Below are 14,034 nucleotides of genomic sequence, written 5' to 3'. Positions count from 1 at the left end.
TTCCGCAGACAACCATCCTCCTTCCCCAAAGAGACATTGGAAGTGGTGAGCGGCCTTTGGCCATTGCAACAAGTGTATTTCCTACATCTGTCATACATCCAGGGCCCCAACGTTGGCTAGCCTAGGACAGTACTACTGGCCAGTAGTTTAGGGTGGGGTCGATACTGCTAAGTATATAGATATATTACTGTTCATCGCATTCAATCTAAACGTATTATCTCATTCTGTTATTAGTTGTATTATATTAGAGTGGGGAGACATTAAGGGCTTTTGCTCTATCCCACAGTCATTAAATCTGTTATAAAACTTCACAAGGTGTGCTGGTGTGCTGTGGATTCATTGTTTGTGGTGTGTCACAGAGGTGAGACAGAAGACCCGATAATTCAGCGGCTCCTTCGGGGGTGAGCGCTACAACTGCTACTATAAATAGTGCCTGGAAACACATTATGATATTTTAGAAATTATTTAGACTTATAAAATTAAAGTAGAAGCAAAGGAAACATGTTTTACATTTCTGGCTAGAGTAATGGGGGTTATAACCCCTGTCAGTTTTTTGTTTTGTTATCTGTGCCCCATTGGATTTCCCTTCACTTCCTGCCAAAACAGGAAGTGAGACTAAGGCCCAGATTCTCGTAGAATGGCGTAACTTAGGGCGGGCGTAACATATCTCATTTACGTTACGCCGCCGCAAGTTTTTCAGGCAAGTGCTTTATTCACAAAGAACTTGCCTGTAAAGTTGCGGCGGCGTAGCGTAAATCACCCGGCGCAAGCCCGCCTAATTCAAAATAGGCGGGTAGGGGGCATGTAGCATTTAAATTAAGCGCGTTCCCGCGCCGAACGTACTGCGCATGCGCCGTCCGTAAAATATCCCAGGGTGCATTGCTCCAAATGACGTCGCAAGGACGTCATTGGTTTCGACGTGAACGTAAATGGCGTCCAGCCCCATTCACGGACGACTTACGCAAACTACGTAAATTTATAAATTTTGACGCGGGTACGATGGCCATACTTAACATTGGTTGCCCCTCATATAGCAGGGGCAACTTTACGCCGGAAAAACCTAATGTAAACGTCGTAACTTTACTGCGTCGGCCCCGCGTACGTTCGGAAATTCGCGTATCTAGCTAATTTGCATACTCGACGGGGAAAACTACGGAAGTGCCACCTAGCGGGCCAAAAAAAATTGCAGTTAAGATCCGACGGCGTAAGAGCCTTACGACTGTCGGATCTAATGGATATCTATGCGTAACTGATTCTAAGAATCAGTCGCATAGATACGATGGGCCATATTAGGACTTACGACGGCGTACATGGCGTTGCGCCGTCGTAAGCCCTTTGAGAATCTGGGCCTAAATTCCTCCAAAGTGTGAAAATACCTGGTTATTATCACCAGTTTCACCAAGATAGGTACACAAGTCACTGTGCCTAATTTGCATGTATAAATCGAGGCAAGCTGCTTGATAAATGCCCCCTTCTGGATATAGATCCAGCAGGTAAATTCATTTATTTATACAGTTTGTGGCAGCAAGCAACTCCGAATAGCTGACTCTAAAATTCTTCTAATATTTGAATTTTGATTCGTGCCTTCACATCAAAAGTCCAGCGGTTCAATGGGAGAGGAATCCCTTCACACTGTGGGGGGACGGGGGGTTGGAGGATTGGCAGGGGTCCCATTTGCACCATGTGTATTGTGTGGGTGTGTAGAAAATGTGGGATGCTGCTTACCCAGCCCAGTGCATACAGTTGTAGGTAATGGCCTCAGCCAGTGCTGTTCCACTAGCCACACCCCCTGGTACATTTGTCCCGCCCATCAGGGGCTTAGTCATAGAGATCCTCTCCTCTATGGCTAAGCCTCTGGTGGGAAGGGCAAAATGTATCAGTGGGCGTGGCCAGTGGAGCGGCACTGCAAGTGCTTCCATGGAGAGCTGCTTTCCATGGGGGAACCTGTGCGGGCGCACTACCGAGTCCTGCTGCTGCATTCATTGACACAAACAGCCCCACCCCCAGCTCCCGTGTCACTGTATTTGATTAAGAGCAGCGGAAGCCAATGGTTCCTGCTGCTATCAATCTATCAATGAGGACCCGAGACAGCGGCTGGAGCTGTGCTTGTCCCCAATGCTGAAACGATCGGGCTGAGGTAAGAAAAAGGTCTGGGGGGGTGCTGCATCACAGAAGGTTTTTCACTTTAATGCATAGAATGCGTTAATGTGAAAAAACGTGAGGGTTTACCACCCCTTTAAGTTTGTGCGTTGAAAGCAGAAGAAAATGAGCAACAATAAGGATCTAAGCGACTTTGATAAGGGCCAAATTGTAATGGCTATACGACTATATGGCAATTTCAAAACTGCAGCTCTTCTGGGATGTTCCTGCTCTGCAGTGGTCAAGACCTTCCAATAGGGGTCCAAAAAAGGAAAACCGGCAAACTGGCACCAGGTTTATAGGCAGCCAAGGCCCATTGATGCACATGGCGTGCAAATGCTGGCTTGTGTACTCCAAACCAATAGAAGAGCCACTGTAGCTCAACTTGCTTAAAAAGTTAATGCAGGTTCTGCTACAAAAGTGTCAGAATATACAGTGCATCGCAGTTTGTTGTGTCTGGGGCTACGTAGCCGCAGCCCGGTCAGGGTGCCCATGCTAACCCGTGTCCACAGCCAAAAAAATAACTACAAAAGAACATGAGCATCAGAACTGGACCACAGAACAATAGAATTTGTTTGAGGTGTTGATTTGGCTTCCAAATTCTCCAGATCTCAATCCAATCGAGCATCTGTGGGATGTGCTGGAAAAACAAGTGCAATCCATCAAGGCCTCCCCCATTCTAGAGAGAATTTATTAATATAAATACTACACTAAGAGGTTATCAAAATAATTACCCCACTAAGTGGGGCGAAGGGGTGTGGGGGGGAGTTCAATTTGAATATATGAATGCCACCCTGGTAAGGAAGGGGTTATCAATAAAAATACCATACTGGGGGAGGGGTTATTAATATAAATGTCACACTGGGGGTGGGGTTATCAATATAAACATCACACTGGTGAGTAGTTATTAATATAAATACCAGACTGTGGGGGTTATCACTCTAAATACCACATAGGGGTGGGGGTTACCAAAATAAATACCACACTGTAGAATATCTATCAATATAAATACCACACTAAGGGGGGCTATCAATACCACATAGGGGTGGGGGTTACCAAAATAAATATCACACTGTAGAATATCTATCAATATAAATACCACACTAAGGGGGGCTATCAATATAATTACCATACTGGGGGAGGGGTTATCCATATAAATATCACACTGGGGGAGGGGGGGGTTATCAATATAAATACCACACTGGGGAGGGGGGTTATCAATAAAAATACCACACTGAGGGAGGGGTTATCAATATAAATGCCACACTAAGGGAGGGGGGGTTATCAAGATAAATACCACACTGAGGGAGGGGGGGCTATCAATATAAATACCACACTGGGAAGCATTAACAATATAAATACCACACTGGGGGGTTATCAATATAAATACCACATAGGGTTGGGGGTTTCCAAAATAAATACCACACTGTAGAATATCTATCAATATAAACACCACACTAAAGGGCACTATCAATATAATACCACGTGGTGGGGGATTGTTATCAAAATAAGTACCATACTATGGGGGTTATCAATATAAATAACAGACTGGGGGAGGGGAGTTTTCAATATAAATACCACACCGGGGAGCATTTTTCAATATAAATACCACATTGGGAGCGTTATCAATATAAATAACAGACTGGGGGAGGGGAGTTATCAATATAAATATCACACTGGGGAGCATTTTGCAATATAAATACCACACTGGTAACTTTATCAATATCAATACCACTCTGGTAACGTTATCAATATCAATACCACACTGGGGGAGTGGTCATCAATATCAATACCACACTGGTAACGTTATCAATACCACACTGAGAGCGTTATCAATATCAATACCACACTGGGGGAGGGGTCATCAATACAAATACCCCACACTGATAACGTTATTAATATAAATACCACACTGGGGGCTTATCAGTATAATTACCACATAGGGGTGGGGGTTACCAATATAAATAACACACTGTAGAATATCTATCTACCGCACTTTAGGGGGGGCTATCATTTTAATACCACACTGTGGGGGGTGGGCAAGTTATCAAAATAAGTACCATACTATAAGGGGGTTATTAATATATATAGCAGACTGGGGGGGGGATATTAATATAAATAGCACACTGAGGGGCATTTATAAAGATTTTTACCATATTGAGGGGCATTTATCAATATGCACAAGTATCACACCAAGGTTAACACAGCCCATTATGAGGATATTTTTCAATTAGCCAAACATGTGGAAAACAAATTCCTGTTAATTTATTGTGTTTGCACATGGATAGATAATTGAAGTGAATATTGATACATTGTTCCTAAACTTCTCACAAGAAAAAGAGAAATATCTGAACATTTGGGTACAACAGAATCCCAAAGAATGTGCAAATATAGCCCCGCAAAATAAGTGATAAATACTATTTACAAGGGTGATCGCCGCCCTGACTGAGAAGATCAGCTTAGCCAGGAAGGGATTTACAGCTGGAGGTATCATTTAAATACTTTTGCTGTGCAGTCTGTGTAAACTGCCATCTGTGCCAACTAAAAGTCAGTTGGCAGTTCTCTTTCATAAGATTACTAGACAGGAAGTAAGCTGTGTCCTGGAAAATAGTGCTCCTCACACTACTTGGTTTTATATATCCGATGTTCTAAGTAAAATGTTTTACCTATTATTGCTATAGTGTTATTAAAATCTATTTTCATAAAAAGGCCATTTGTGTATGGTGGCTTACAAAATGAATCTACCACTATTAAAACCTACATTTACGTAATAAAAACTAAAAATCAGCACTAGAGTTTGTACTTACATTTAATAAGTGTCAGTTTTCTGCTGCACTATTAGATACCTGAAGTCCTCTGCCCCTCCTCCTCCCCCTATTTCCATGCAGCTGTAATCCTCTGGAGCTGTGGGGCGTAACAACGCCAAGGTACCTTTCATAGCTCAACTATGCCTATCTTTTTTTGCCCCCTCCTCCATTCAGAGAAACTGTACTATACCATTCATAAATGAAAATCACTTAATGAATGGAGGAGGTGGACCTTTCATTTATCTGCACATCTTTCACTCACAGAGCAGTTTTCAATAATAAATGCTACAGTACAACTTTTATGAATGGAGGAGGTGGGCAGAAAGGGCAGGAATAATCGGCATTCTCAAAGCATTTGTTATCCCAACGCTTCTCTGATGAATGCTCTCCTTGCCCGGCAAAGCCATCTTAATGCAAGGGCACTCCTGGGCACTGCACAGGGGCCCCAGTTACATGGGGGCCCCACAATAATCTTGCATTACATCATACTTTCCAACAGTCCCAGATTTGCTGGGACAGTCACGCTTTTTACTAAACTGTCCCGATATGGTCATGTTCCGGGAAGCGTCCCAGAACCTATACTGTGCCCTCCTGATCCCAGCATTGTGCCCTCCTGACCCCCCCCCCCCCTATATTGTGCCCTTCTACATTTCCCCTGCAATGTGCCCTTTGTGTTGACTAGTCTTTGATTTATGGAGTGTTTTTCTTTTGTAAAATCGATTTTATTGAAAGTTCTAATGAATATATGTTTAATTATATCAACTGTTTATACTTTATGTCTTGAAAGTAGATGTGCAAATTGGGGCAAGCTGGTAGGGGCCCCAGCGCATTACTTTGCCCAGGAGCCCATGATGCTATTAACCACTTACCCCCCGGACCATATTGCTGCCCAAAGACCAGAGTACTTTTTGCGATTCGGGACTCTGTCGCTTTAACAGACAATTGCGCGGTCGTGCGACGTGGCTCCCAAACAAAATTGGCGTCCTTTTTTTCCCACAAATAGAGCTTTCTTTTGGTGGTATTTGATCACCTCTGCGGTTTTTAGTTTTTGCGCTATAAACAAAAATAGAGCGACAATTTTGAAAACAATGAATGTTTTTTACATTTTGCTATAATAAATATCCCCCAAAAATATATAAAAAAACATTTTTTTTTCCTCAGTTTAGGCCGATACGTTTTCTTCTACATATTTTTCGTAAAAAAAAATCGCAATAAGCGTTTATTGATTGGTTTGCGCAAAAGTTATAGCGTTTACAAAATAGGGGGTAGTTTTATGTCATTTTTATTATATTATTTTTACTAGTAATGGCGGCGATCAGCGATTTTTTTTTTCGGTACTGCGACATTATGGCGGACACTTCGGACACTTTTGACACATTTTTGGGACCATTGGCATTTTTATAGCGATCAGTGCTATAAAAATGCATTGGATTACTATAAAAATGCCACTGGCAGTGAAGGGGTTAACACTAGGGGGCGGGGAAGGGGTTAAGTATGCCTGGGTGTGTTCTTACTGTGGGGGGGGGTGGCCTCACTAGGGGAAACACTGATCCTCGGTTCATACATTGTATGAACCGAAGATCAGCATTTCCCCTGCTGACAGGACCGGGAGCTGTGTGTTTACACACACAGCTCCCGGTCCCCGCTCTGTACCGAGCGATCGCGTGTGCCCGGCGGCGATCGCGCCCGCCAGGCACACGCACGGGAGTCGGGGGCGAGCGGGGGGCGCGCGCGCCCCTCCGGCGGCGCACGCGCGCCCCTAGTGGCGGCTGGGAGAGAGGACGTCATATTACGTGCTCTCGCCCAGCAGAGCCACCTTGTGGACGTATTTCGACGGTGCGGCGACGGCAAGTGGTTAAGATGGCCCTGTTGCCCGGCCTGTCAGTTTAGATGGACGGCCATGTCTTGGTAGGTTTGCAGTTGTGCCATACTCTTTCCATTTTTGGGATGAGGAGATGTTCAAAGCTTGGGATATTTTTTTATAACTTAACCCTGCTTTAAACTTCTCCACAACTTTATCCCTGACCTGTCTGGTACATTCCTTGGCCTTTGTAAAGCTGTTTGTTCACTAAGGAGCTCTAACAAACCTCTGAGAGCTTCACAGAACAGCTGTATTTATACAGAGATTAAATTACACACAGGTGACTCTATTTACTAATTAGGTGACTTTTCATAGGCAATTGGTTCCACTAGATTTTAGTTAGGGGTATCAGAATAAAGGGGGCTGAATACAAATGCACAACATTTGTAAAAATTTAGAAAACCATTTATCATTTTTCTTCCCCTTCACAATTATGTGCCACTTTTGTGTTGGTCTATCACATAAAATCACAATAAAATACATTCCTGTGTTTTGGTTGTAACATGACAAAATTTGGAAATTTCAAGGGGTATGAATACTTTTTCAAGGCACTGTATGAATAAACATTATTATAAGCACCCTTGCGATTGTAATGGCATACCTATACCAGCTTTCTGAAATGATAAAGAAGGACACCTTTTATCATTCAGTATGTAGGCAAAGGACACATCCCTGCCATGACCACAGTTACACGGATCACAAATATCTAACATGCAGAAAATGATTGGATAAACCACACAAGTGCTTTTGTGACATCTATTTTTCCTTTATATTGGCTTTTCAAATGCAGTACTGTATTTTCCGGCATATAAGACGACCTTTTGGATGCAAAAAAATGCATCCAAAGTCAGGGCCCAGGGTCGTCTTATACGCCGGTACCTGTCTCCGTCAGGCTGTGGGCATCCATGATTTAAAAGCCGCGCCTCCTCCTCAGACTGTTCCGCGTTTGGCGGAACACTCATTTTCCCAGTAGGGCCTCTGTTCTATGTTTTTCGCCAATCACAGATGCCTTCTCATCCTCGGACAAGAGGACATCCGTGATAGGCGGAACACTGAACAGAGGCCCTGCTGGGAAAATTAGTGTTCCGCCAATCGCGGAACAGTCTGAGGAGGAGGCGCGGCTTTTGAATCATGGATGCCCGCAGCCTGGAATCCAAAATCTGAAAAGAAAGTAAGGTAAGGAGATCGTCTTGGCCGGCACAGTGGAGGCATGTGGTGGCACAGTGGAGGCATGTGGTGGCACAGTGGAGGCATATAATGCACAGTGGAGGCATTTAATGCACAGTGGAGGCATGTAATGGCACAGTGGAGGCATGTGATGGCACAGTGGAGGCATGTGATGGCACAGTGGAGGCATGTAAGGGCACAGTGGAGGCATGTAATATAATGGCACAGTGGAGGCATGTAATGTAATGGCACAGTGGAGGCATGTAATGGCACAGTGGAGGCATGTAATGTAATGGCACAGTGAGGCATGTAATGTAATGTAATGGCACAGTGAGACATGTAATGTAATGGCACAGTGAGGCATGTAATGTAATGTAATGGCACAGTGAGATCTGAAAAAAGCCTGGCCCGGATTCAAGTAGCAATTGTGCCTGTGTAACCATAGGTTACACAGCGCAATTGCTTACTTGCCCCGGCGTTACGAATGCTCCTGATTCAGGAACATCGTAACGCCGACTGCAGCCTAAAATCTGCGTGGCATAAGGCTCTTATGCCACGCATATCTTAGGCTGCATTCTTGCGATGGCCGCTAATTGCAAATTGCATACTAACACCGATTCACAATGTTGCGCGAGCCCTGCGTACGCACTTTACGTTGTTTCCGTACGGCGTGTTTAGTGTAAGGCTGCCCCTTCTAATAGCAGGGGCAGCCAATGCTAAAGTATACCCGTCGTTTCCGCGTCGCGACGTTCGAATTTTACGTAATTTGCGTAAGTGATTCGTGAATGGCGCTGGACGCCATTCACGTTCACTTTGAAGCAAATGACGTCCTTGCGACAACATTTGCCGCAATGCACGTCGGGAAAGTTTCCCGACGGAGCATGTGCTCTACGCTCGGCGCGGGAGTGCGCCTAATTTAAATGATTCCCGCCCCCTACGGGATCATTTACATTAGGCGCCATTACGCAGGGCAAGTTTACACAGCGCACACACAATTTACGGAGCTACTGCTCCGTGAATCGCGGGTAGCGCAGTAAATTTGCGGGGGCGCAGGGCAAAAACGCTGCCCTGCGCCTCCGCAAATAAGGGGCAAATCTACCTGAATCCGGGCCCCTGTTTCTGTCAGCGGTTGTTCCTGTCAGCGGTTGTTCTGGCTACCCCTCAGCTTCCAGAAAGACTAGTAGGAAGGGGGTAGTCTTATACCGCGAGTATATCCCAAAACCAAAAATTTTCCTGGAAAAATAGGGGGTCGTCTTATAAGCCCAGTCGTCTTATACGCCGGCAAATACGGTAATATAGAGGTTGGATAAAAAGTTTAGTGTAGCATAACAATTTTGGTAGTAAAATATTACATTTCGTAGAGAGATGTACACATCAGACCAAAAATAGGACAACCAAGGCTGCACAAGGGACAGAGGGATTTGGTTTTAAAAGAGGGACAGTCCCTCCAAATGAAGGACATTTGGGAGCGATGTTATCGTTTTTCCTGAACACTGTTACCAATCACATCTGCTGGCCAGTATGGCTGTATGCATGTGAAATAAAAAGGGAATACATATACTGAGCACTATCATTACAAGTATGAACCACATACAATTAACAGGATGCAATAGGGTTGATTAATAAGGGCAAATGGGCTGTTCACAAAGAGTACCCAATCACGAGCAAGGAATGTAAAGAAAAAACTTTTTTTGCTCATACATAATTGGATCATGGAACTCAGCAGAGCTTCACCTCATTCACTAAGCTCTGGGGGAAATTTCTTTAAAAAGTGAAACTTCCCTTGAAAACTGAACAGTCTATGGGGTTGATTTACTAAAGGCAGATAGGCTGTTCACAAAGAGTACCCAATCACATGCAAAGAATGTAAAAAATAAAAAAACATTTTTTGTTCACACACGATTGGATGATGAAACTCAGCAGAGCTTCACCTCATTCACTAAGCTCTGGGGAATTTTTTTGGGAAAAGTAAAACTTCCCTTGCAAAGTCTATGGGGGTTGATTTACTAAAGGCAAATAGGCTGTGCACTTTGCAAAGTACAGTTGCATGCTGCAAGTGCAGTTGCTACAAAGCTTAGGAAATTAGGTAAAGCTTCACTTTCCAAAGAATACCCAATCACATGCAAGGAAGAAAAAAAAACAGCATTTTTGTTTCGCACATGATTGGATGATGCAAGTTAGTAGAGCATTCACTAAGCTCTTGAGAAAATGTATATGACAAGTGAAACTTCCCTTGCAAACTGAACAGTCTATGGGGTTGATTTACTAAAGGCAAATCGGCTGTTCAAAAAGAGTATCCAATCAGGTCTCAAGTCCCGCGGGAACGCGTGGGAACGGAGTTCCTGCACTTTTTTCACAGCAGGAACTCAGTTCCCTTTGCAGGACTCGAGCAGCAGAGAGCAGCCGAGCCGCCCGAGCCAATCCTTCACTAAGCGGCGATGCCCAGGGGCAGGCGAACCTTCGTAATCCATTATGTTATTGGCCGCTTCCTGTATATGGAGGTCTGCCACGAGTTATCGCAAAATTTAGAAAGAACTTACTGCAGCCAGTAACATAAAGGATTACTAAGGTACAGTGGATCAAAAAAAAAAAAAAAACATGCGGTTTAGTAATTATGCATATCAGCGTATCATTTTTTTTTGGGGAAGTGGATCTTGGGTGGGAGTTCCCACATTTTTTTCCCCAGGACTTGACCCCTGGTATCCAATCACATGCAAGGAATGTAAAAAAACAAACATTTTTGCTCACACATGATTGGATGATGGAACTGAGCAGAGCTTCACCTCATTCACTAAGCTCTGGGGAAAATGTCTTTGAAAAATGAAACTTCCCTTGCAAAGTGAACAGTCTATGGGGTTGATTTACTAAAGGCAAATAGGCTGTGCATTTTGCAAAGTAGGGTTGCATGCTGCAAGTGCAGTTGCTCCAAACCTTAGTAAACGAGGTAAAGCTTCACTTTGCAAAGAATACCCAATCACATACAAGGAAGAAAAAAAAATGCGTTTTTGTTTCGCACATGATTGGATGATGGAAGTCAGCAGTGCTTATGCTCATTTACTAAGCGCTGGAGCAACTGCACTTTCAGAACGCAACTGCACAGTCTATTTGCCTTTAGTAAATCAACCCCTATATGTTTCCCTATAGTAGTTTAACAACATTTATCATATGCACCAAGCGAATAAATAGTAATATTACACTTCTATCAGCAATAACAAGTAGCAGCAGATCCAATTCATGTCACAATGATAAAACAAAGGCATTCTACTCACCTATAGGAAGGCAGGAGAGTCTGCGTACAGTTTCCTCTGAGCCGCGGCAAGTGTCTTTCCCCTTTACATGTCTGTTGTGTGATGTGCAGGGCATTAAAATTTTAAAGGTAAACATACCGATGACCGATGTAAACTGTCAAGCTGGTGTCATTTTAACGTAGATAGTCTTCCCTTACTTACGCCGCGCTATAAATTTCCCTCTCCTGGTTCCATTGTCTAGGGTGGCAATGGGCAGCAGATAAATGGTCAGAACAAAGCTCCCATGACAAAGGCAACTGTTATCTCTTGGAACCTACAGGTATTTCCTACAACAGCCTGCAGATTAGCTATGAATCCGCAACAGTGCATCATTGTGCATGCAGCCTGCTTAGTGAAACTCAAACTTCCAGAAATACTTAATCCCTCTGAGGGTTTCTTAGAGAAGGTGTAGCTGCAAATCTCCACACAGCTGACAAGAGGATTTAACGTGTCACCGAATGTTTAACCCTCCCGAGCTCGAAAAACACAGAAAAACACTTTGTAACTACAGATAACAGGTTTTTTTTTTTTTTTACCTAGTGAAGTTATTCGATCTAATTACCCGTCTGTGAAAATGTGACTAACTTTCGATTTCAGTTTGGATTCCAGCATCTTTTTTTATTGGATAATCCTAAACAGCCTCTCTAGGCTAATGAGCTAAAGCAGATTTCACGTAAATATGGCGGTACAGCAAAGGAGGGGCATACCCATACCGCAACGTATGACATATAGCAGGGATCAACTGACTGGGTGTAACTGGCAGTGACAAGCACCTATTTGGGCACCTGTTTTTGTTTTAGATATATGATGGTAGTTAGATACAGTAGTTGTCCTAAATATGAGATGATAGTCAAAACGGAGTTCCAACGATAATTTATATACCGTATTTATCGTGCTATAATGCGCCCCGGCGTATAGCGCGCACCCCCGAACTTGAAGGAAAATTCCTGGAAAAAAAATACTTACAGTTTGGATGCCCCTCGTCGGTGTCTTGCCCGTCGTCCATCGCGTCCTGCCCGTCGTCCATCCGGTCTGGCGTCCTTCTGCGGCCACCGTGGTGTCCTCCCCGCTCAATCCCCGATTCCTGCGCTGTGTTTGAAGCACTGCGCCGACATATACCGAGCGCAGTACACTCGAGTATAGTCGGGCAGGCTTGGCTCCTCTCGTGTAAAGGACGTACAGGACGCACAGGACGTGACCGCGAGAGGAGTCGAGCCTGCCCGACTATACCCGAGTGTACTGCGCTCAGTATATGCCGGCGCAGTGGTTCAAACACAGCGTGGGAAGCGGGTATCGGCGTATATATCGCGCACCCACGATTTTTCCCTGATTTGCAGGGGAAAAAAGTGCGCGATATACGCCGATAAATACGGTGTATATATATATATATATTTATATATATATATATATATATATATATATATATATATATATATATATATTGTTTTTAAACAATTCTTAAAGGGGTTGTAAAGGTTTGTTTTTTATTTTCTAAATAGTTTGCTTTAAGCTAGTGCATTGTTGGTTCACTTACCTTTTCCTTCAATTTCCCTTCTAAATGTTTTTTTTCTTTGTTTTCTTTGAATTTCTCACTTCCTGTTCCTACTCAGTAAGCTGTTCTGGCTGACTAACCACCAGCCAGATGATGGGGGCAAGCTTACTGAGGAGAAACAGGAAGTGAGAAATTCAGACAAAGAAAAAAAAAATTTAGAAGGGAAATCGAAGGAAAAGGTAAGTGAACCAACAATGCACTAGCTTAAAGGAACCGATTTAGAAAATAAAAAACAAACCTTTACAACCCCTTTAAGTTTATAACTGTAGCGCCTGGTTACTTTTCAGAACCGGTGCTGTTGAAATTTAGAGGGGGTCAGAGAGTTAAGTAACTCTGACCATTGTTGATTGGTGCAAATTTGGGTCTCTTTTCAGATTGGCTGTGGGCTTATTCTGTTGTGCTGGGGTGTTTTTCCACCCCGGTAGGTGGAGCAGTGGAGTCAAGGTTTGGATGCCTTTTTCCAGCGGCCAATCAGGAGGCTTGGGCCTCGCTGGGCATGCTGGGAGAGGGTACTTATGAAGCAGATGCCATTTTGTGGGGTTCTTTTTCCGGTGTGGCACCCACCTTTAGGGTGGCCACATCACAGCGCTCCGGCGTTATGGCCTACCTGGCCGGAGTGTGCGTCCGATGCAGAGTTCCTGGTTCCGGGCCTAAGTTGGTCCGGAGCATTTGAACAGGACGGGGACCCGGTGGTCGACTGGGTTCCCACTTTTGAAGATCCCAAGCAAGTGTAGCTGTTCAGTGGGGAGTCCATCTGAGGAGCGCCAATGAGAGGCTGGCGGTCCAATAGGATTCTGACGAACCACCGAGGATCGAGGTGACCGGACACTGAAGGATTGACTCCTCATTCAGTCGGTACCTGTGGCAACGTTAAAAGGAGGATTCAGGCGTAACTTTACCTGAGAGGGCCTGTGGCAGAGGTTCCTCCCAGACATTCATTCAAGAGGGCCTGTGGCAGATGTTCCTCCCTGATGTTCATTCAAAAAGGTCTGTGGCAGACTTTGTTCTAAAGAGATTCGAGCGGTGTTCCGGCTGCTGGGTCAGTGAGAGAGGCCTATCCGGGCACGCTAAGCCCACTCAAGCAGGAGTGGTGTAAGAGTGCTATGCATGGGAACAGTACTGTTCTAGATACTATGCCTGAATCTGCTGTTCTCTCTTTCATCTCTATCCCTTCCATCACCTGTTAACTGTTCTGGGTAATAAAAGCACATAAAAAGACAT

General features: G+C 44.2%; 1 protein-coding gene across 1 annotated transcript in view; it reads right to left on the bottom strand.

Moving 5' to 3' along the window:
* Positions 1-11,534, bottom strand: part of MYO3A (myosin IIIA) — a 245,134-nt gene extending 233,600 nt beyond the window's left edge. Inside the window, exon 1 of the mRNA XM_040352539.1 lies at positions 11,244-11,534. The gene's annotated coding sequence lies outside the window, so the exon portion shown is untranslated. The remainder of the gene's footprint in view (positions 1-11,243) is intronic.
* Positions 11,535-14,034: the final 2,500 nt, after the last annotated feature.

The sequence above is a fragment of the Rana temporaria genome, chromosome 5 (genome assembly GCF_905171775.1).
Source record: "Rana temporaria chromosome 5, aRanTem1.1, whole genome shotgun sequence".
NCBI lineage: Eukaryota > Metazoa > Chordata > Amphibia > Anura > Ranidae > Rana > Rana temporaria.
Note: the sequence above shows the minus strand (reverse complement) of the source record. Positions and strands in the feature narration are given on the sequence as shown.